The 22188-nt window shown below is 40.9% G+C and overlaps 1 protein-coding gene across 3 annotated transcripts in view; it reads left to right on the plus strand.

The window, feature by feature from the left end:
• PARD3B (par-3 family cell polarity regulator beta) overlaps positions 1–22188 on the plus strand; it is a 982300-nt gene that overhangs the window by 669624 nt on the left and 290488 nt on the right. The gene's annotated exons all lie outside the window — the stretch shown is intronic.

The following is a 22188-nucleotide window of genomic DNA, read 5'->3' on the forward strand; positions in this document are numbered from 1 at the left end:
CTCTCTTGGACATAAGCAGCTCTCGTATAATACCTGCCAGGAACAAAGATGGCTTCAGGACAAAGTACAATTGTGACCCCCTTCTCCCCACGCATGGGCTTAGAAACAGGAAAGTAGCATCAAGAGATTAACAGCCTACTTTTCACAGGGAAAAAAAAACGTCTCAGATAATTTTAAGTGAAGGAAAAGAACATCAAAGTGATAAACTTGGTTTATCCTGTTTTCAATTTTCTGTAATTTTTTTTTCCTCTTCTCAAAGCAATTCACAGGCTCTTGGTGTTCAACGTGTGTTGCGAGTGGTTGAATTTTCATTCTAAAATCTAGATTAGGTTTCAAAGTTCAGCACCTGAGAAAAGAATTACTGAAAAACATTTTTCTCCTTTTCTTTTCCCTAGCCCATGACGACGGTCCTCAGAGGATAGCAAACCCCAGAGTTAGTTTCATAGCAAGTTTCAGCAAGCCTGCTGTAGGCCCTGCCAAGCTGAACTGGTTTCGCTTGTGGTTGTAGCAATCTACCAGTGGCTCCCAGATACAGCAAGCACATTGCTAATTACCCAGAGCCTTAGCATGTCCTATAAGTGCCACTTGGCCAACCAACATTTCATACTTGTCTTAGGTAGGATTCATTAAGCGAAAGAAGCAAGATCTTGATGGATGTGAAACTAACCAAATAAATACAGTATTTTATGTTCTTTTAATTTGGGGCCAAGTGGATTTGGATGAAGTGTTTATTTAGTTTGCCGGCTGTTTCAAGATGCTGCCGGGGTATTGATTCTTTTTATTACTAGCAGCCGTTTAACTTGACCTCTCCTAGATCCAGTATTTTAAAAGCCATAAATTCTAACTTTACTTATGAGCAACGGCTGAAACGCTGCGAAAGCCTTTTTATTAGTTGAGCTCCACCAGTCCCGATGCTCTTCTGTCACCGCTGGCAGCAATATTTAGGGCTTCTTAAATGAGAGTGGCTGCTGGGCTGCTGCAGAGGGGAGAAGGGGTGGGTAAAGAGAAGCCACAAACAGTATGGAACCTGTAGCGTTCCAGGAGAGCGTTGGCAGGTGGAGGGCAGAAGGGACAGACCTGGAGAGAGAAGGAATCAGGTTGGTTATGTCGAATAAGCATTTACTTCTGCCCGTGGGTATGGAATCCTGTTTGTGAATGGAAATCAGAATATCACGTGACCAAAGAGCACGAGGGACCACCCCCCAGGAACATTTCAGACTATCACGTGACCAAAGAGCACGAGGGACCACCCCCCAGGAACTTTTCAGACTATCACGTGACCAAAGAGCACGAGGGACCACCCCCCAGGAACTTTTCAGACTATCACGTGACCAAAGAGCACGAGGGACCACCCCCCAGGAACTTCTTACACATTTCCTGACCTTTATGTCCTGAGGTCCCAGGCACACTGTTTATCTCTGAAGGGTAAAAACAAACAAACAAACCCAATGTTCCTCCTGGGCTATTATAGAAAAATACACATTTCGCGTTGTGGAGGAGCGGTGAAGCAGCTAAGGCAGGCTCACTCTAGAATGCCGTGTTTGACTTTTTGGAGAAGCTCTCACCAGTCCTTTGAGGACAGGTAACTGTTTTGTCTTAGCAAGCAGATCAGAACCTTTTCGTATTTTAAAATAGCACAGCAATGAGTTTCCTGGACACACAGTATGTACATGAGAGGGCCTATTTTTCTATAAAACAAAGAGGAAGAGGGAAGGTACGTGAATGAGCACTCTTGAAATGCGTATGAGAATGGGAGGAAGTTTGTCATGAGGTTAAGAGCAGAAAGGAACTAATTCTCTCTGGAGGCTCTGGCGTTAACCCACTTACACCAGTAGCTTCGATGCGCCGTGGAGAAAATTCCCCATCCGTTTTCTAATCATCAAAGATGTTTGTTTAAACAAATTTTCTTCTCTTGACCCCTTAGACCTCTTTTTATTTGATCATGCAGCAAAACTCTAATGTGGAATTAGCAAAGTTACACAAGCAAGGAATTATCATTTTACCACAAGAAGGAAAAAAAAACTAAGAGAGAAATGGAAAAACTCACACTGAAATAATTTATATGAAAATATGAATAATAAAGAAATGTGAAATGAAAGAATTCTCCCTGTTCAAGCTCCATTTTACGTTTCTTTGTAGAAGATGGCAACCCAAATTTATCCACTGTGCTTGGTTTTTCGTCTTAATTTACCTCCCAGATCTCTCCATTTTCATTCTTAATGATTTTTTTCAAGGAATTCCTGATTTGGGTGAAAAAAATAAAAGTTTTTTGTGTTTGGTTTTTGTTTGTTTGTTTGTTTATCTTAAACTATTTTCCCAACTCATGTTTCTTAATTCTAAACAAGAAGATACTTGCCTAACATTTGGGATATAGTGAAGGATAAAATTAGAATTTTACCTTTTTCTCCTTAAAAAAAAAAAAAAGAAAGAAAAGCTGCATCAGTTGAAATAACTATCATCAAGAAACAAAGTATAGCACATGTTTGTGAGGGGATGGGGTGGGGGAAAAGGAATCCTTGTTCATGATTGGTGAGATATGAATTCATCAAGTCACTATGGAAATCACTGCGTATGACGGTTTCTTTAAAAATGTTAAAACTGGAACAAGCATGTGATCCACCTATATACCACTCTGGGATATGTTCCCAAAAGTCTCGAAATCGGCTTATAGAGATCTTGCACACCTGCCTATCATGGTGCTCGGCACGGTAGCCAAGGATAGGCGTCCATCAGTGGATGCATGGGTAAGCAAGTATGGTAATGTATGTGTGATGCACATGAAGAAGAATGAAATAAAATGGTTTGCAAGGAAATGGATGGGCTGAAGATGATGATAGCCCAGACTCATGAAGGTGACTGTCCTGTGTTTTCCTCAGATTCAAAAGAGGGAAGGGCATGGAAGAAAAGAAGGGTTATTAGGGATGAAGAAGTCGTAAAAGAGGATAAAGGATGGCAGAGAGTAGTAGACTAGATGACTATCATTAAAATACATTATACATATGATAATATATATACACCACAATTAAATCTGTTACTTTGTCCAATTAGTATAATCTAACATTTTTAAAAGTCACCTTAACTCAATTAGGTATAGATACCACATTGCTCAAACCACTTTTTTTCTCTCCAAACAAAGCCCAAGGCCCTTACAGTGTCAGAGCCCTTATATTGCTGTGGCCAGAGACTTCTGCTTAGCATTTCCACAAGCCAGGAATTCTTATTAATTTACTTCTTGTTAACTAACTAAACAGCAGTAAAGAGTTCTCAGTGTTCTCTTTCCCACAGCCTGACTTGAATAAAAAATGGACTTTCGACATTTTCTTTTTACCCAGATTTCTGTCTGATGCATGTTTTGTACCATGCCTTTTAAAAGAAACACTCATCTGCCGTTCCAATTTTCTAATTGTAGTGAGTCACACAAAGCCGAATTCTACCATTGTAGCTTTAAACGTATAGTTTAGCTGTATCACGGACGGACGCGTGGACTGTGATTCCTCCAACAGCTAACTTCCCAGATTATGCTGATAAGTTCCCTCTCCCTGGGCAGCCATCCACAGAGTGCTTTCTCTACACTCCCAAGAGAGAAAGCACTCTTTACCTTGGGGGAGTTTCTCAGATTTCTAGAAAAACTTTCTGTAAGGTTGGCTGTCATGGCGTGAATTAAAAGGTTATGTCAGAGGTTAAGCTATGCAATTAAATCAAGAAAGCAGATTATTCTAGTAGCTGACATTAACTTTTGAAAAGAGACAGGATTAGCTGTAGTTAGTCACATACAAACTGCACAAAGCGAACAAAAGGGGAAAAATATTTCACCAGCTACCTCCCCTTGAAAGAAAATCGTTCCATCCCAGACCTCTAATTTTTCAGCTTAATTCTGTTACTTCATGAGGCTCATTATCCTCTCCAGATATGAACTCAGCAACCGATGCACTGTGACGGGTTGTTTTTGTTTTTCGGCTTTAAAAAATATTCCCTCCCTCCCTAAATAATTATCTGCAAATTAACCTTTTCTCTTACCGGAATATTGTGGGAATAGAGTATCCAGTGTAGAAATGCATAAGAAAGACTCTTCAGGCGGAAGATAAATTCTTTGGGGCCACGGGGGGATCATTTATTAAATGGCTGCAGCAGTCCACTAAATGGGCCCCTTTTGACCTGAAAGAGTTAATGCCCTATTGAAAGTGTCTGAATTGTCCCCAGTTCTACTCCCTTGGAAGGCTCTGACCCATTAATGGCAGTAATAATAATAATAGAAAACAATCCTGTTCGGCCTCCATTACTCTGCAACTGTTAATGGCGTCCTAATGTTTTCTATTCTTTAAGTGTAACTGAAAACTGACATTCGGCCCAGCTAAAATTTCCAATGTAGTATGTTTTTTTCATTATCATTTTTACACGCCGTGCAGGATGCTGAGTAAGGAATAAGGCAGAGGCTTATAATTGGTCTTTTAAATCATCATAAACATTTATTTTTCCTCCCATGGCTATTTCCATTGCCAATAACTCAGCTATTGGATGATAGCGGAAACTTAGTTAATGATGCATCACAAGCCCCTTCTAAAGATCTTACCCAGAACAAGGCAGAGGTGGGAAAACGTGGCACATTGTTTGTTCAGAGGTTGATTTTTAAAGTAACAACAATAGCTGCTTTTTTTGTGAGAGTCTCAGCATAGAACCGAGTGTTCTTGTGTGAAAATGTGTGTTCATGCATGTATACATATGTGTGTGCATATATGTGTATGTTTTTTTAGAAACACGTAGGTTTTGTTTTTAATTTCTGTCAATAATTAGAGGGTGAAACATGGCTTTGCAGTGTTGGAAGCAGAAGTGGGGCTCCTGGGTTGGAAAGCTTCATCTATAAAATGGGGGAAATGCCAGTGTCTGCCGCGAGGGGCTGTTGAGAGGCTGTAAAGCCATCAGAGTTCAAAATAAAGATTAGTCATGGTCTTCGCTATAGAGCTAAGACAAAGACTTTATGCTAATTTGCGGCCCTTGTGTAGTATGTGTTCAGTTAGGTGAGTCCCAACTGAAATGCTGTGTGCTTACAAAGCCTGTGCCTGCCTCCCTGTCCTCAGGAAGAGACAAGCATGTCTACATCGCTGTGTTTGGACCCAGGGTCATAGACTTTAATCTATATTGCCAATGGAATTCATAATGAGCCAGCTCATTTGGTACCTACAGTCCCTCCTTGTTCCTTTCCCTTCCTCTTCGTCAACCTCATCTCTGCATCTCATCCCTAGATCTCCCTCATCACTACCAAGAATACAACTCTGGGGCCAAAGTGGAATCTCGCTGGCCCTACCCATGACAGGCTGCTGCTCTCATCTTCTCCTACTCTGACCCCCAAGGGTCTGCAGTGCTGCTTGAGTTTCAGAGTCCTTCTCAGCCTGGATTTATTTTCTGCCTATGGACCTTCCGTATCTTGATATATCCATTTGTTTGGATTCAGCATTTTTGAGTCTCCTATGGATCATTGTTTGCCCAGGAGCAAGTGTCTTTAACTTGTTAAGCCCAGTGCGAGTTGATGCCTACTACAGAAAATTTCTTCCCCCACTAACAACAACATAAGCAGTTGAGAAAGTCCTTTTTATAACATTTCTATATGCATAATACCTCATCTAATCATTAAAAAACTACAAGATTAGCTTCGCTATTATCTCAGCTACTTTAACCTGGCTATGCCTCAGTTTCATTAGCTATAAGATGATTAATATTAGTGTAAATTGGGGAGTTAATATATGTGAAAGCATTTAGAATAAACCTAATACAGTTGTCCATTATTTTTTTTAACCAAGATCATCAATATTATTATTTTTCATTATTTCACTACAAAGAACAAGTAACTAAAACCCATAGAAGTTAAACCACTAAGGTTCCAGGTCTACACTGAGGTGACTCCTGCATCAAACTCTTTGTTATAAGCATAGGAGGTATAAGCGATCTCCAGACTCTGCTGCCCAGAAGCGTTCATGAGAGAAAATGTATTGACAGAGCATGAACTCTCCAGTCACAGGCACATGGAAGGCACCTGTGGAGAGCTAAGGGAAGGCTGTGCACTCCGGCCTCACCAAGTGACATTGCCTTTACGTTTCCACCTCTACAATCCAGAGCAACGCCTCCAACTCATGCCATCATAGGTAGTCTTTGAGCCCCTCGCCAACAGTAGTGAGGAAATTGCTCTATTTCTCTTCCTGTTAACTGGAGGATGGCCTTTTCTCTTCACAGAGAAGTCGGGAGTAGACTGAACAAATCAATTTAACAAAACTTTTAGTGCTAGGAAATCTGTCTCTCATAAAACTTACCAATCACAGACTGGAGTTTAATTTGCCTGGGAAAAGAGAGTGCCAAATGCTCTACTCTCCAGTGAAGCCAGCTCACTCAGGGGTCCATTGCAACAGTGTTTCTGTTCCACAAGTACCTAGCAGATCTAAGGAGGTACTTTGGTGCTAGTATGCAGTGTAGTGTGGTGAGGAGTCAGGGAGAGGGCATTAAATCAGGGCGCTTTAGCTTAGAATGAAGGGACTCCATTTTAAAGTAGCTTTTGCAAAGATGATCTGCTGACTAGCACACTGGACCATCACAGCATCGCCTCCGTAGGCACATGCCTAGATCTAGGACCTCAACATCAGTATCATCTCTTGACACTCTGCTTCCTTTTATTCTCTGGGGACCCAAGACAGCTGGCAGCTGCTGTAGCTGTGCATCCCTAATAATCCCTAGAAAAGATGACTCCTGGTCACGGTACTAGAGTTGTGCCTAAGTTAACAGTCTCTTAGTTAAGCAGAAGTAAGAAAAGGGGAGAACCTCCTCTTTCGCCTGGGACACGGATAGACTAGATGAAAGATGAGGATGTGGAGCACCCCAAAGAAAGCCAGGATGCTTGTGCAGGAAGAAGAGGGGGTGCTGGATAGGAAGCACCCAAGGACGCCGACAGCAGAGGGGCATAAGCAGGGAGGGTACTTGAGGCTAACTGGGGAAGTGAATTACTCTTCCGGTTTCTCCAGAACCTTCGCTGAGATGAAGTGAAGCAGTATTTTCTTGGACTCTGACCCTTCACTGTAATCCAGCAAGGATTTCAGAGCAAGAAAGGCTGATCATGGACTTCCCCAAGAGGGAAGTTATTAATAGAAATGTCACCTTCTTGTAACCCCTCTTCCCGCTGGCAAGGACTCCTCCAGCTGAGTTATAGGGACATTCCAGCATGTTGTCAGATTTCACAACAACATTAAGTGGAACTTCCTTTTCATATTTGCCACCTCATTTATTTTGTGTGTCCCCCACGTTATTAGTTTTACCGCCCATTAATCATTATATATAACAAAATATAGTTAAAAATGCCTGAGAGGCAGCAGCAAAGGGTCTGGACATGACAGTAATAACTAAGCCAGGGACAGCAAGTATCCAATTTATTCACTAGAGGACACACAAACATGAGCACCTCTTGCCCCTTGTGTGTGGTTTAGGACATGTCTGCAGACTCCTCCTCTGGGCCAGAGAATACCCTGTACAAAATAGTCTTCTTCACTGGGAGAGTCGAGGAATAACCACACCAAAAGTATTCTTAAAGAAATCCCACAAGCCTGACATTCAAACTGTGACAAGGCAGTTGATTAAGTTCCAGTGTATGACACAACACTCTCTTTCATTTATCCTCTGTGCTCCTCCAATGTTATCTTTGCTAAAAATACCAATATTATCAGGCCACTTTTTCTGAAAAACGAAACAAAGCAAAAACACCTAATGGCTTCTTGTTGAATATCCTTAACTAGGTGTCAGCTTCATGGTGGGTTTGAAACTTATTTTTGGCTTCCTGCTCCTTTCCCTCCCTCACTGTCCACCCCTCCCTATGTAATTATCTCCAGGGGGTGTGTCTGTACTTTTTCCCATAAGCTTCTCCCTCTGTAGAGAGCATACAGGCCTCGTGAGTTGTGTTTTGACTTAATTATCTGTTCAGTACATCTTCAAAGACAAACCCAACTTTATCTAGGAATTCAGATCAGACTGCATTTCTGCCCGCCTCTAGATTTCCACAGACCTAGACACCTTCAGTATTTAGCCCCTGTGGGAACGTTGGCATTCTTAGACTATTGCCCACAGATACATCTATTGTCCAGTGACCCAAAAAGTCTGTGACCTTATCCTGTTACTAATTTTGTTGATTGTGTCATAAGTTGTTTTGAGAGGAAAAGCCATTTATCTGGTGAAAGACGCTAAGTAGACCTTTATGTAGTCTCAAGCAGTTATCCCTGTTAAACAGTGTTAGCTTTTGGCTTCTTTAAAAAAACCGTTTAGGCTCTTAATAGAAATGAAGAAGATAGAAAATAATTTGAAAAGTGCTAAGGAGTCTTAGACAGAAAAATAAGAGATTTTGAACAAATAGTGAAAATTTAACAGCCCCAATGACCCTGGCCCATATTATATGGATAACAAAGCAGAAAACCCCCTGGTATAATGTTGGTTTGACAAACACCATCACATGAAATGTAAATTTTTCTCATTGAAGGAGACATTCTGGTAAGAGGTGACATTTGTTGCTTGTTTACTGTGTGCCACACATCATGTCCACAGATCCGTATTAGGTAACCTTCCAAATCCTGTAACAGCAGTCCTATAATTTCGTCTGTAACTAAGAAGGGAGCTGAGGCACAAAGAGGAAAGCACCAGGTTAACACAACGCGTACGTAGGAAATGTATCTGGTCAAAGTCTATAGAAGAAGCTAAGCCAAATGTGACCGTAGACAAACAGACTTAACAGACATCTACTGAGCATTCCATCCAAACACTGAGAATGTGTGCTCTTCTCAGCAGTCCATATGATTTTCTTTAAAAGAGATCATATAATACAACATTAAAAGGTCTTAATGAGTACAGGGAAAGGGAAATGATTTCCCGCACTCTATCTGATCATCATAGAACAATGTTATAAATTAATAGCAAGAGAAAGTAAGTACATAGCATATACAGGCTTATGGAGTTTTAGATGCTCACTGTTGAATGATAATTGGGCCTTTAAGTAAATCAAGATGGAAATGTTTTAAAATTCCTGTAATTGAATACAAATGAAAATACAATATACCAAGACCTTTGGGAAGAAATAAAAGAAACCCAGTAAAGAAGTTTATAGCTATACGTTTCTACATTTAAAAAAATCAGATCAATCTCAAAAAAAATGATGAACATTATGGTCTTGGAAAAAAACAATGCCATGCCAAATTTAAAATCAGTAAATGAAAAGAGATAATAAAGATCAAGTAGATATTAAGGAAGTGGAAACAAAACAATTGATACAAATAATCAATAAAACAAATAGTTGGTTCCTTGAAAAAAACAAATATAAACAACAAATCTTTAGCCAAACTAAAAGAAAGATGCAAATAAATAACATTAGAGATGACAATGGCAATATTATAATAGATACCAGTGAAATTCAGAAAATAATTCATATACACCTTAAAACATTTTACTTCAATATAGTCCAGCATTCTCTACAGAAATAGAAAGCAATAATTCTGAAATTCAAACAGAAGCACAAATGTCTCTGGATATCCAAAACAAAACAAAAAGAGCAAAAAGAAAAGCACCAAAGGTGTCATTAGAACTGAGCTCAAGTCACACTAATGATTCATAGTTATAAAAAAAAATCATAGTATTCACACAAAAGCAGGCACACAGATCATTGAAGAGAGGATCCACACGTACACCCATGAAGCCACAACCACAGGATTACTGACCAAAAAAAAAAATATCAAAACTATACATTGGAGAAAATGTTGCTTTTAAAAATTGGGCTTCCTCGTGTAGGACAGTGAAATTAATCCCTACCTCTCACCCTGTACAAAGATCTATTCCAAGTGGGAAAAGACCTTAATATGAAACCTGAAACTCTGAAACTGTTAGAGGAAAATTATTGGGCACTAGACATGGGCATGGACTTTCTGAAAGAGATTCCAGTAGCTCAGGAAATAGACGCCAACAATTGACAAATGAAATTACTTTCAGTCAAAATGCCTGTACACAGCAAGGGAGGCCGCTAGTGGAGCGATGGCATCTAGGTCAGGAGAGGATCTCCACTAATCGCACATCTATCTGAATAGTAGGATGTACAATAAACAAGAAGGGCCACAACTAAATGCTAAGAAGTCAGTCAACCCAATTAGTGAGGTAAGAAGGAACAAATGGTTCTGAAAAGATGAAGCATCAATGACTGAACAAAAGTATAAAGCATTACTAAGTTCTCTCTGAAATACAAAGGAAAACTACAATGAGATTCCATCTCTCCCTCAGCGAGGATGACAGTCACTAGAAGCTAATGACAAGTGCTGGTGAGGATTTAAGAGAAGGGAGCCCTTCTACGTTGCTAGTGGAAAGACAGCATAGTAGAGCCACTATGAAAAATCAATACAGAGATTTCATAGAAGACTGAAGGTAGATCTGCCCTATGACCTAGCTTTACCACTGCCAGGTGTTCACGTGAAGGTCTCCTAGTCAGTTTAGGTCACTGGAGCACAGAGGTGCCTGTATATCAGCGTTTATTGCAGCTCTGTTCACAGTACTTACATACGGAACCCACCTAGATGTTTATCAACAGAAAAATAAATAAAACACGGCAGATAGATGCACACAATCAAACTTCATTCTAGCATAAAGAAGAACAAAATTATATCAGTATGGGAATGTATGCGTATTTATAGATGGTCATATTCACTGAATTAAGTCAAAATCAGAAATACAATTATCATTCATTTTCTCTCACTTATGGACCCTAGATTTTACATATGTGAAATCATATGTGTGTGTGTATACATATACATATGTATACAAAATTGTCCAGGGAAGTAAGGGGACTAGCTGAATGTTTGAGGGGTCAGAAAAAGATACAGCAGTCTTTGTGGGTATGGTCAAAGTTTATTACATCCTTATATGGAATCATCCTTACAAAGCTCAGTGCTATATACTGTGAGTACATATCAAAACACTGAGGGGCGTCTGTTGCTCTCAGATATCTCCCTTGGGAATTCTGTGCTGTCTGTTCGGTTTGTTGTGTACCTGGAACTGAACATGTCTTGCTTATAAAGCATCACAGAGGGTATGTGAGCTCCAGGGGAGACCAGAGCAAGCCTGCTTCAAGTAGCACTTGAGTAGCTTGGCTGAATCTAGGGATTCACATGTCTTTGTCTGCACTCTCAGAGGACTTGATGAGAAATTGGAAGAGAGCCAAGTGGTGGTCCTGACATTTATGAACCATAATACAAGTGCAGAACAAATGCCATCGGAAATTGCCCACATTTATCATAGGTTATACTTAAATTCTTGGTGTTTTAAGCAGGCAAAATTTCTTAAATCAAAACTCAGGTAAAAGATGCCTTATGTTTAAGATTGGTGACATAATCCTTGCCTCATGTTTAAGACTGGTGACATAACCCTTGCCATGAGTGTGTTATAATATCAGAAACAGATAAACAGGTTTAGTTTTTCCACAACTCCAGACTTTATTGGTTAAAAACCAAGTTCCAAGATACAGCAGTTTTAGGGTGGCTATTTTCCCAGTGTTCCTGTTTCTCTTGGTCACCTTGGCCAAGGTAAACACAGGTTCTTTTATCCCAGCCTTAATTACTAATATTAACTCTCAGGTTACATATTGTACTTCATAAAGTATGTATGTATGTATGTATGTGTGTGTGTGCGCGCACACGTGGGGAGATGTTACTGAGTGACTACAAAGAGTTAACTGGCAAAGATTTTGGGACGCCAATAGGGATGTTGGAGTGTCTGTATTGATGAGACAGTGAACTCCAACTGAGCTGCTGCTGGGAGTCTGGCCCCGTGGGTCACTGGTTTGAGAGAGACGTTTCAGAGATGAGTTTGGCTATAGAAATGATTGAGACAAACTAGGTCTAGCTGAAAGAATAAGCAGACAGACACAGCAGGTCCAGACAGGTATGGGGAGGGATACAGGCACTTCCATCATGTGAGGGCATGATGGCTAACACTCGTCGATGCACTAGAAAGTGGGCTGTCACCTAATACCAAGTGGACCAGCTCCTTGACCTTAAACTCCCAGGCTACAGAGCTTTGAGAAATTCCTATTGTTCATAAGCCACACAGGTGTTGTTGTTGTTGTTGTTGTTGTTGTTGTTGTTGTTGTTGTTGTTGTTGTTATAGAAGCCCATGAAGGCTACAGAACATGTAAACTATGTGAGCCAAGTCTTGTACTTAGTATTTATGTGCCCACAGCATGTACTTGCAGACCCCACTGCTCACTGAAGGTCACAGCCCGCTGACAGGTACCCTTCCTTCCTGCTTCCTTCTTTCCTCCTCTCATCATGGACAGGCAGTTGGATTTGGTTGGAATCGATGGAGCATGATGTGGTCTTTTTATAAGAACTTTGTAAGCTGCAGTGTAGCGGGGAGTGTTGGTTTTCCACTTGTCATAGGAGCACACACATTCCTGAGCTGCAGAGTGCTGCGTAAACATCTCTGGCTGGCTTCATTTGGGCTTCACTTCTTAACCTTACCTTGAAATCTCACTGAAATTATTCCTGTAGAGACCTCCTGATGCATGCTGGCACAAAAGCAAAAACTCTTACTTCCTACCACTTCCATGAAGAACAGTAAACAAGACACCGAGGGGCCAAGTCTCAATTATATTCAATTAAGTATAAAAGGCAGAAAATATATTAAAGTATAATAACATTTAGCCTTAAAACTATAATGGAACTCTAAATGGAACATGGATGATACAGGCTCCCTTGCAATGCTCCAGCATCACTGTAGAAGAGGATGTGAGAAGACTGTACAAGACAGAGATGGTAGGTGGCTGTGAGCAAACAGTGTCTTCCAGACAGAGCAGAGCAGCTGTACACATGAATGTGCTACGGTTATGACAGCATGTGCAAGACCTGATTGAGCTCAAGCCAGACTAACATCCCAGCATGGAGAGGGGAGGAGGGAGGGATGTCTTCCCCTTAGCAATGGAGTTATTTTCAACCTATAGCTGCTGAGAGAAGGAGAGCCATTTTTGTAAAGAGAGTAGCTCCTGGTAAGTCAGCCATGCCCCCATAGTAGGTCCAAGAACATATGGGTAGCACAAACAGGATTGGGGTGCATGCTAAGTTGGACAGATAGGGAGTGGATAGATCTGACAAGAGTTGGGATATGGGCAAATATGATCCAAAAACTCTTTCTACAGTTCTGATAGAAGTCATAAAAACATAAGCACACAAATAAAAACTGCAGATACCTAATATGTATGTGAAATACTTTTTGTGAGGACACCTTTCACAAATCAGTTCCACGTGGCCTTCTAGTCATGGTAGAGATGGAGAGGAAGTCTTTATGTTATGCTTCTGGAGAAGGGTGGTATACAACCCGCATAAAGATACAGCACACTCAGTAATACAGAGCAGAAGAGGTGCAGCTGAGGCAGCCACACAAAAGAGCAAAACGAGATCAGAGAAATCACCGAAACGGCCTGTGTACAGGGTGGAAAGCCCATCACTAAGATATACAAGGAGAAGCTGGGAGACAAAGCTGTTCTCGTGGTGGTGATAAAACTACAACTAAAGTGCACATTAAGTAGAAATGGTAGAAATGGTTACGGTTACAAAGGAGGAAGGCAGGTGAAGGAATGACTAGTGTAAAAAAAGAAAGGCAAAACACAGAGATGAGTGAGTAATTACAGGGAGAGTGGGAGATATTAAATCGTTGAAAGCGACAGAAAAGAGCCTCCAGGTTTCGTTAACAAAGAACAGATGCTGTGTGAGGGCTCTGGGGAAATGAAGCATTAAAAGGGTGCTTCTCCAGAGAAGAAAATCTCCCAGCCCTGAACAAGAAGGACAACAGAGTGTCTTAGCCCTTCTCCCAGTGTTCCGCTATTCCTACATTAGCCACTGGCTGAGTGCTTCTCTGAGAACACGCCAGCAAGGAAACTAAGAAAAGTTAGGTGCCACCCACAGGCCCAGCTTCCTGCATAGGAAATAGCAGATTGTCTGATCCTCAAAGGAGTCCTTTTAGTACCCCCCAACACACTTCAATGAGAACAAACTATTTTCCTTAAAACAGCAATATTACCCTTCTCAGAAATCAATACTGATTCCTTAATTTTGTAATATGTTACTATTTTACAGGCAAGTGTGTGTATGTTTAAAGCTCAGGAAAGCTTACAGGAAGAAAGTTAAAATATTAAAACGATCTGGTATATTGAAGAAGAGGTTGTGGTCTTCAGTTGCCTCATCAGGTGCAGTTTTAGACAGAAATACAGAAGCATTAGGTAGATTAAATAGATAGAGATGATAAATAATAGATGATAGATAGATAGATAGATAGATAGATAGATAGATAGATAGATATTTAATAAATTGGCCATTTTGGATTGAATCATAGATTACATTTCTAATCTTTAGAATAGAAAATAATAATTGTGACATTTTTGTATGTATGATATTAGCTGTTCATTATATTTGTTTAATATAATTTGGGTCCTGAAAGAAAAAAAAAAAAAACAAAGCTCACTACAGCCTAAGATCTTGACTGTTAATATAAAAGAAGGAGTTTTGCAAAGATATTTCAAGCATATAGCAAGCTTTTACAAACATTAGAAGACACCTAGAGGTCCATGTCCATCCTCATAATCAAAGGGGTATTTGTTCACATAATCTTCCCATATTTTCTCAGGTATTTTCACTTTAAAACAGACAGTGTTTGGAGACAGGGAAGAAGAGATTATGCAAATGTATGAATTATAATAAGAAGTTCATTATTGAACATTTGGACATGAGTCTCAAGAAATGATAAAAGACTCTGGGACTTATGAGACTATGAAAAAAAAAAAAACAACCCTGCTCCCACAAAAACTTGGAAATTGCCAGTAAGAGAACTGAGACCCAAATGACAGCAGATAATGCAAAGCCAGACTGCATTATGCCCCATGGTAATGAGTAGGGAGCGGGACATTGTGATAAGCTTGGAATGATGATCAATATTTGGAATACTGAGATAGGCAAGAAGGTAATTAGGCCCATTATGGACACAGTTAGTGCAGATAACATAATTTGGGAAATTATACATTTGGAGATTATGGAGAAATTTTTTCAGGGCTAATGGGTCTTCAATGATATCTATTAAAGCACATAAGATGTTTTGCCTCTAGGGAATCCACTAAAAAAAAAATCAAATATACAAAAAATTTCAGTAAATGTAGTCTAAAATGAAAGATAAAGTGGAATATATTGGAGAGTAAGTGGTGTTGTGACTTCCTACTTGGAATTTATAATAATTTTTCATTTGAAGAGTTTTAAGGCTATTAATTTCACATCACAGCTCCCCATGAAACCAGGAAAAGTGTTTCTCAATGTTTGCCCACGTTCATTGCTCATAATAATGCAGGGCAAAATTGGTAATAAAAGCGAGCCTTTGTGACATGTTTTTGGCTTCCTCCAGTTTGATGTTGAGACTCCTGGAAAGCATTGTAATTTTGACCCTATCCCTAATGTTCGACAGGACACACACCCTCTATTTTGAGAGGGACTCTAACTTTATTTTCACTAAGTACTTCCAGGGGCCTTGTTGTTATTGGAATCTTCACATTGCAGGCCCCCTCTGCCTTCTCTTCTATCCATCCTAGCTGCATTCCTTTCTTTCTCTCTCTCTCTCTCTCTCTCTCTCTCTCTCTCTCTCTCTCTCTCTCTCTCTCACACACACACACACACACACACACACACACACACACACACACACACACACACACACCATACCTAGATCTACTGCATCCCAGAGACTCCATGTGACCGCCAGGCTAGGACTCAGGCAGGGGATTCTCACTGCCTCTATGATGACATCACCATTGTCCCCCTTAACCCTGTCAGCAGCCTGCTTGCAGGTGCCCCTCCTCCTACCTCATCCTCATCCGCTGGATGGAGGCTTTTGTTACAGACCCAGAGTCACCCCAGCCCTTTCGTCTCTGTCTCTCCAGTTCTTCCTCATCCCACTGCAGTCTAGTAATACCTGCAACTCCTCCAGGACCCTGCCTCTTGGTGTGGACAGGATCTATCTCTTTCCCACGGTCCCTCTCAGGCTTTGTCTTCCTGGCCCATCTCTATTCATCTCGGTCACACACCAACCTGCAAAAAAACCCTCTCTACTAGGGAACCCGTAGTCACCATCCCTTCCTAAGATCTAGAGAGGCAGAACACCACCCAACAAAGACAAGATGAGATATGAAATTAGTACATTATTTAGTGTGGGTGTGTATCAGTGATTACTGGATTTAGAAGTCACTAATTATATTTTTCATATGCATAAATATACAAATATTAATATCAATTGTAACATTCTCAGCAAGGAAAAAAATAACTTGCCATGTATTTTTATTTGACAATACCTTCTCAAATAATTTCTTATTTTTAATAAAAATGCATTAGAAGCAGTTTCATCAATAATGGAAGACCCAATTACTGGTCTTCTGGATTAGGCATTCTTTTATTGTGTGATTTTAATGCTTGAGTGGGAAGTTTAAACATTGCCAATGAAATCTCAGACTAATTAAATGATTATAGCCTAAGGGGCAGGGCAAGCAAGACTCCACTATTAATCTTACTAACAATATCCACTCTATGAGATGTCCAGATGAACCTATAGACCTGTTTCAAGAGAAAAAAACATGCCAGGCGTGGTAGCACATGCTTGTAATTCCAGCACTTGGGAGGCAGAGGCAGGTAAATCGCTATGAGTTCGAGGCCAGCCTGGTCTATAAAACTGGTCCAGGATAGCCAAGGCCACACAGAGAAACCATGTCTCAAAAAAAAAAAAAAAGCTTAAAAAAGAAAAAGAAAAAAAAAAAAAGAACATAAGGAGTTGTTTCTTAAAGGACAAGTCTTGAGCTGGACACACAACTCCGTGAGTAAGAGGCTGACTAAGGTGTGAGTACCTGCACACTCACATGCATATACCACACATATAAAATGCCACTTTTACTCATGATTTTTTAAAGTAGAGACAGACATTCACTATGACATATTTTTTTCTTCATCTTGTGGAAGACATGCTTACAGTTAAGAATGCATTGGTGATGTAAAGCAACTCAGTTGCAGTAAGGCAAATTAAATTGAGATTCAGCCAGATAACTCAGGAGTAATGATTGCTTAATTACCGTAAGTACTTAAAGGGGGCTCATCATGTGCCAAAGACTGACCTGAATTTGTTTCATCCTCATTTGACAGATGAGGAAACTGAGGCACGGGGAGGTGAATAAATCAGGGTCACTGGCAAGAGTACGGATACGTGAGTCTCTCACAGCCCTCCTTTGAAGGTTCGCCGCAGACCACATCTCTTTGGACAGTTCTGCTTTCTGTTACTCAAGTCATCTGCCTTTCAGAAACTACCAGGCAGTCTCTACTACTAGGCAGGTGCAGGAGTTGGCAGCTGAGGCCTAAATTCCAGAAGTCCTCGAGGAAGGGTACCCAAACTCCTACTGTGTATTGACAGGGGGCTCTCTACCTAGAAACCTGGGGTAAGAATGTCTCCATGTTTTTAGAACCTATTTGGAAGTGGCACCTCTCCACCCAGGCAATGAAACTTCAACCTCGCAGCACCCCAATGAGGCCTGGCGCCACTCGGAGGAAGGATAGCAAGTTACCAAGAAGAGACTGGATATTCTAAGAGCATATATAGGGGGAGGAGGTCTCCCTCAATCACAGACATAGGGGAGGGGAGAAGGGGGGAAGTGGGAGGGAGGGAAGAATGGGAGGAAACAGGGGAAGGGCTAACCATCGAGATGTAATATGAACAAATTAATTTAAAAAATGTGAAATTGAAAAAGAAAAAAAAAAGAGAGCATCCCAATGTCTTGACTTACCCTCACTCTGTGTTTCTCTAGCTCTGCCCTAAGCTCTGACTCTTTCTCTGGGCTGAGGAGACACCATCAGCGAGGCCGAGAAAGGTTAGGGGCATTCACGGATCTGTTCTCCTGGGTAGGAAAGTTTGCCTCTTAGATTAGATTATTTGACCTCCAAATGAGTGCTTTACATGCCCCGCCCCCTGTTTAATAATAAAGAGATTCTAAGTGGCTTTGTGGCCTCACTTGCTGCACCTGCTCTGTAGTTGAGAACGGCTTCTGGTTTTAGACAAGTAAACAGTAACAGAAACTAAACAGTAGAGGCAGTTCTTCACTGGGTCTTGTGTCCCTTCTCTGTGGGAAGAAATGACAGCACAACTCCTTCCAATATGTTTCCATCTTATTATATATTATTGGTTAATTTTGTTATTCCACTATCTCATACATGTGTATAGTATATTCCAACTACTCTCCCACACGCCTTTCTATTTCCCCATCCCTATCAACTTTCCCTCATCTTTACCAGTTTCCTTCCCCAATTCACAACTCTTACTTGCACTGGGACCTGTTTAGACTAACCAAGGCCCTCTGTGTGACTACTGTGCCAAGAACCATCCACTGGGGCCTAGTTGGGTTATCAGTGGGTACAAGACTGAGGGGCCGTGATTTCCCCCTTCACTGGTCTGCAGTCAGAGGTAAGGCACCCGGTCCATCCTTGTGCATGCTCGGTGTAGACATCCAGAGCTGGTGTGAGGTCGTGACTACAATGGCTGTGTCTTACCCAGCAGATGCCAGCCATTCGCAGCCCTTTCTCATAACTGTTATACTGCCAGCCTGCTGTCCTCTGGGCCTTACATGGTATAATGTAAGTGACTTGTGCAGTCACATGTACCCATCTATCTTGATGGCTATATATGGTTCTGGCTTGAGGTTGTTTTGATTCTGTGTTTTTCTGGAAGAATGTGTCCAAGGATATTTTTTTTAAACCCCAAGGATTATTTTTATTAGGTTAAATATTTTTTTTAACATTCTTCTTAATTGTATTATTTCCTTCAGGATGCCCATGTATGTCAAGTTCATTAAAACTTGGAGACCATGACTACCTGATAGAGAAGTCTAAACAAAGAAAACTTTGCACTAGAAAGCTCAGGTGGCTCAGTTGGTAGAGCATCAGACTTTAAGTCTGGAGGTCTAGGGTTCAAACCCAAGCATAAAACATTGCACTAAAGGTTGGCATTTGCAGCCAGCCCACGCTGCCCAGGAAATCATCATACTTGCAATCACAAAGTACTTCTGTGACTCCTCAAAGTGGGACAAGCAAGTGTTCAGATCTGGACAAGTTCCATCCCATGACGGATAATACCTGCTGTCCACAGATCACTTGCCCAGGCAATTGCTTATAATCGGCCATAGCCTCCATCACTTCAGCCACAAAGGAAAATGTGAAGAGTCATCATATTTTGGGGTAACTTCAATGGGTTTGAATGGCTGAGGTTTTGATTTTGATAAATTGCTCATCTTAATTAGTCTTTCAAGGAGACCTCTAATTTTAGAGGGAGCCTGAGGGGGAAATACCATATCCATGTGTCAGTGATTAGGCTATAAATAGGATAGGAATCATCTCATCCTGAAAGCTGCAAAACTGAAGTTGATGAGGGTAGGGTAGGGAAGAGGGATTGAACATGACCATCCATCCTTCTCCATGAAATCTCTTCCTGCTAGGCAACTCTCCTCCAACTCTTTCCATGGGTCATTTAGTACTGACGCTCAAACAACTAACAGGCCCCTCCCTCGGCCAGTTAGTAACTTAATCCTAGTGTGAAGGAATACATAGGGACCTAGTAAATAGTTATAGCAAGGTTCCCTAACTCCAGGAGACCCACTCTGGTCCATCCATAGCATCTGTACATCCGTAAAAGGACCTTCCTGGTTAGAATGCTCTCCTAGCTAACATCAGTGTCTTCTCCATTTCTTCCTTCTGTTTACTCGTAGGAATGAATGGAACCCTCTCTTTTTTACCTAAGAGGAGAATCCTGGGGTTCAAATTTAAAGACTAGAACTCAGCCTTCCCTTTACTATGTGTCTTAGGGTCTAATGGTGCCCAGCATCAGTTGCAGTCTCCCGTTTAGGATGTGCTTCCGCACCCCTCTACACACACACACACACACACACACACACACACACACACACACACACACATTGTCAACTCTATCAACCCTACAAAATCTATGACTCCTTTACCTCCAGATCTCTTAGAATCAATAACTGTGTATTTGTTCCTCCACAGAAATTCTCTCTGAGATGTAGGTGGGGTCTTTTTAGATAACATGCTCATATCTCAGATGATTTATTCACTTTCAAGTTCCCTGGAATTTATTGCTAAAGGTTGATGCGAATGCTTGCAGTTTGCGTCTAATATAATCTCCCGAGTGGCAATTAATAAATAAAAGATGGTTGCTGTTGTTGACAGAGGATCTAGGCTTTCTCAGTTAGCTCTTTTCTCCATGTTTTCACCAAAATTATGTCAGATATCCCTAGGGGTTGATGCTAAAAAATATTTTCTGTAAGTTGTAAAGCTTTTACTGTTGTTTCAATATTCCCAAACCTCTGTGTTGTCTTTTGTTTTCCTTGTCAGAAATGATCTTACTTGATTCTTTTTTTTTTTAAACTCACCTTCCTTGCTGTGAATGGGGGAAAATTGCCTTTTTCTGGATTTAGCAGTAACATAGCCTTAGTATTCATGCTTGTAAATAGCACCTGCAATTTGTCCCTGAATTTTCTTGTAGTTTTCTCGGTCTCTTCTCAGCTTCCTTTATTGAATATGCACTGTCATCTATAAAATGAGGTGTTTATTGTCATGGTGTGTATTGTTCACAGTGTGAGGTTGCCTCCTGTAAGTTAATGATGAAACCGTAAAATAATATCCAATTTTTGCAGTTTGCTGGCCTGACTGGGTGGGCTGCAGGGGCTTATCTAGACTAATATTTATATTTTAGGGATGTGGAAAGTGTCGGTCAGCTTAAGAACCTTGACTGTAATCAAGCAGAGAGCAGATCTGGAATGTATCTTGAGGTTGTAAAATACGTGGTACAAAGCAGAGAAGCTGTAATTGGACTGACTCTGCTTAGTGCCCACTGTGTGGCTGTATCGAGTTACCTCTATTTCCTTGTCTATAAATGCTAAAGTTTGGCAGTAGACCATTTGCTTAGCATGCCTAAGACCTTAGGTTTGATTCCCTAGCCCCAAGTCTGCCATGCTTAGTTCCAATGCCACAACTATAAGGATTATAGTAAGTTCATATTAGTGAAAGGCAGGATAGTGCTTGGCACACTCTGAGAATTCTGAACATCCTTAGCTGTCATTGCAGTTCTTTACATATTCCAGCAGCAGTGGACGTGTGTGCTGCTAGCCAACGTCATGTGCTGTAACATACATTAGACGTATTAGCACTGGCTGTACTTGTCTTACAGCCCTTGTCATCTGCAGTGGGAAGCTAGAAGTCCGATCCATCGTGGCAGCAGAAGTAGAAATAAAAATAGTGATAGCAATATTGAGAGATAGGGCATTTGCCGAGCCTTAGGGCATGGTATGCATTGAAGTTGATATCCACACACACACAACGCTCTGCATGTGCTCAGGCCACATCTATGGCCATGTTGCATCATTGGCTGTTTTCAGAAGCATGTTGCACACTCTTGATGGCAGTGGTCTCCCTGGTAACTGGCAGGGAACAGCTAGGCCTTGGTAGACCAGCTTGGGTGCAGAAACAAAAGCCCTAATGGAATTATTTCTATCTTTTACACAAACATTTTCTACTAATATTTCTACCACGTAATCTTGTTATTGATAATGACACTGGCTGGAGCAGGAACGGAACATGAGGAATAGAGTAGAGGGAAGCGGGCCTCAGGCCAGAAACGCTGTACAAGAAGAAGATAGTACATGGCAAAAGATAGGCCCGCAAAGCTCTCTTATGTTTTACTTCTCTGTGCTCTAATTGTTGACTATACATAAAATGGGGGCTCCTGTCCTGAGTTCCAAATGGAGCTAGGGTTGGAGCATCAGCACGAAGAAATGCTCTTTTTTTTTTTTTTTTTTTTTTTGCTTTGCTTTATTCACAGACAAAATAAATTGTATTCATCATGCATTAATTAACTGTCTTTAGGATAATGTAAAGACCTTAGTTATGAAAATTCTAATCACGAATAGTTGTTGATTTTCAGGCCAATCAAATAAGCAACTCTAGCAGTAATAAAGTAATAACAGACACAGTGGATCAGACGACTAGGGTTAGTACTAAGAGGAAGCACTTGTTATGTCAGATGCCTGGGAGTGATGGTGCACACCTTTAACCTCAC

This window comes from Acomys minous (genome assembly GCF_964271855.1).
Source record: "Acomys minous genome assembly, chromosome: 4".
In the NCBI taxonomy this organism is placed as follows: Eukaryota; Metazoa; Chordata; class Mammalia; order Rodentia; family Muridae; genus Acomys; species Acomys minous.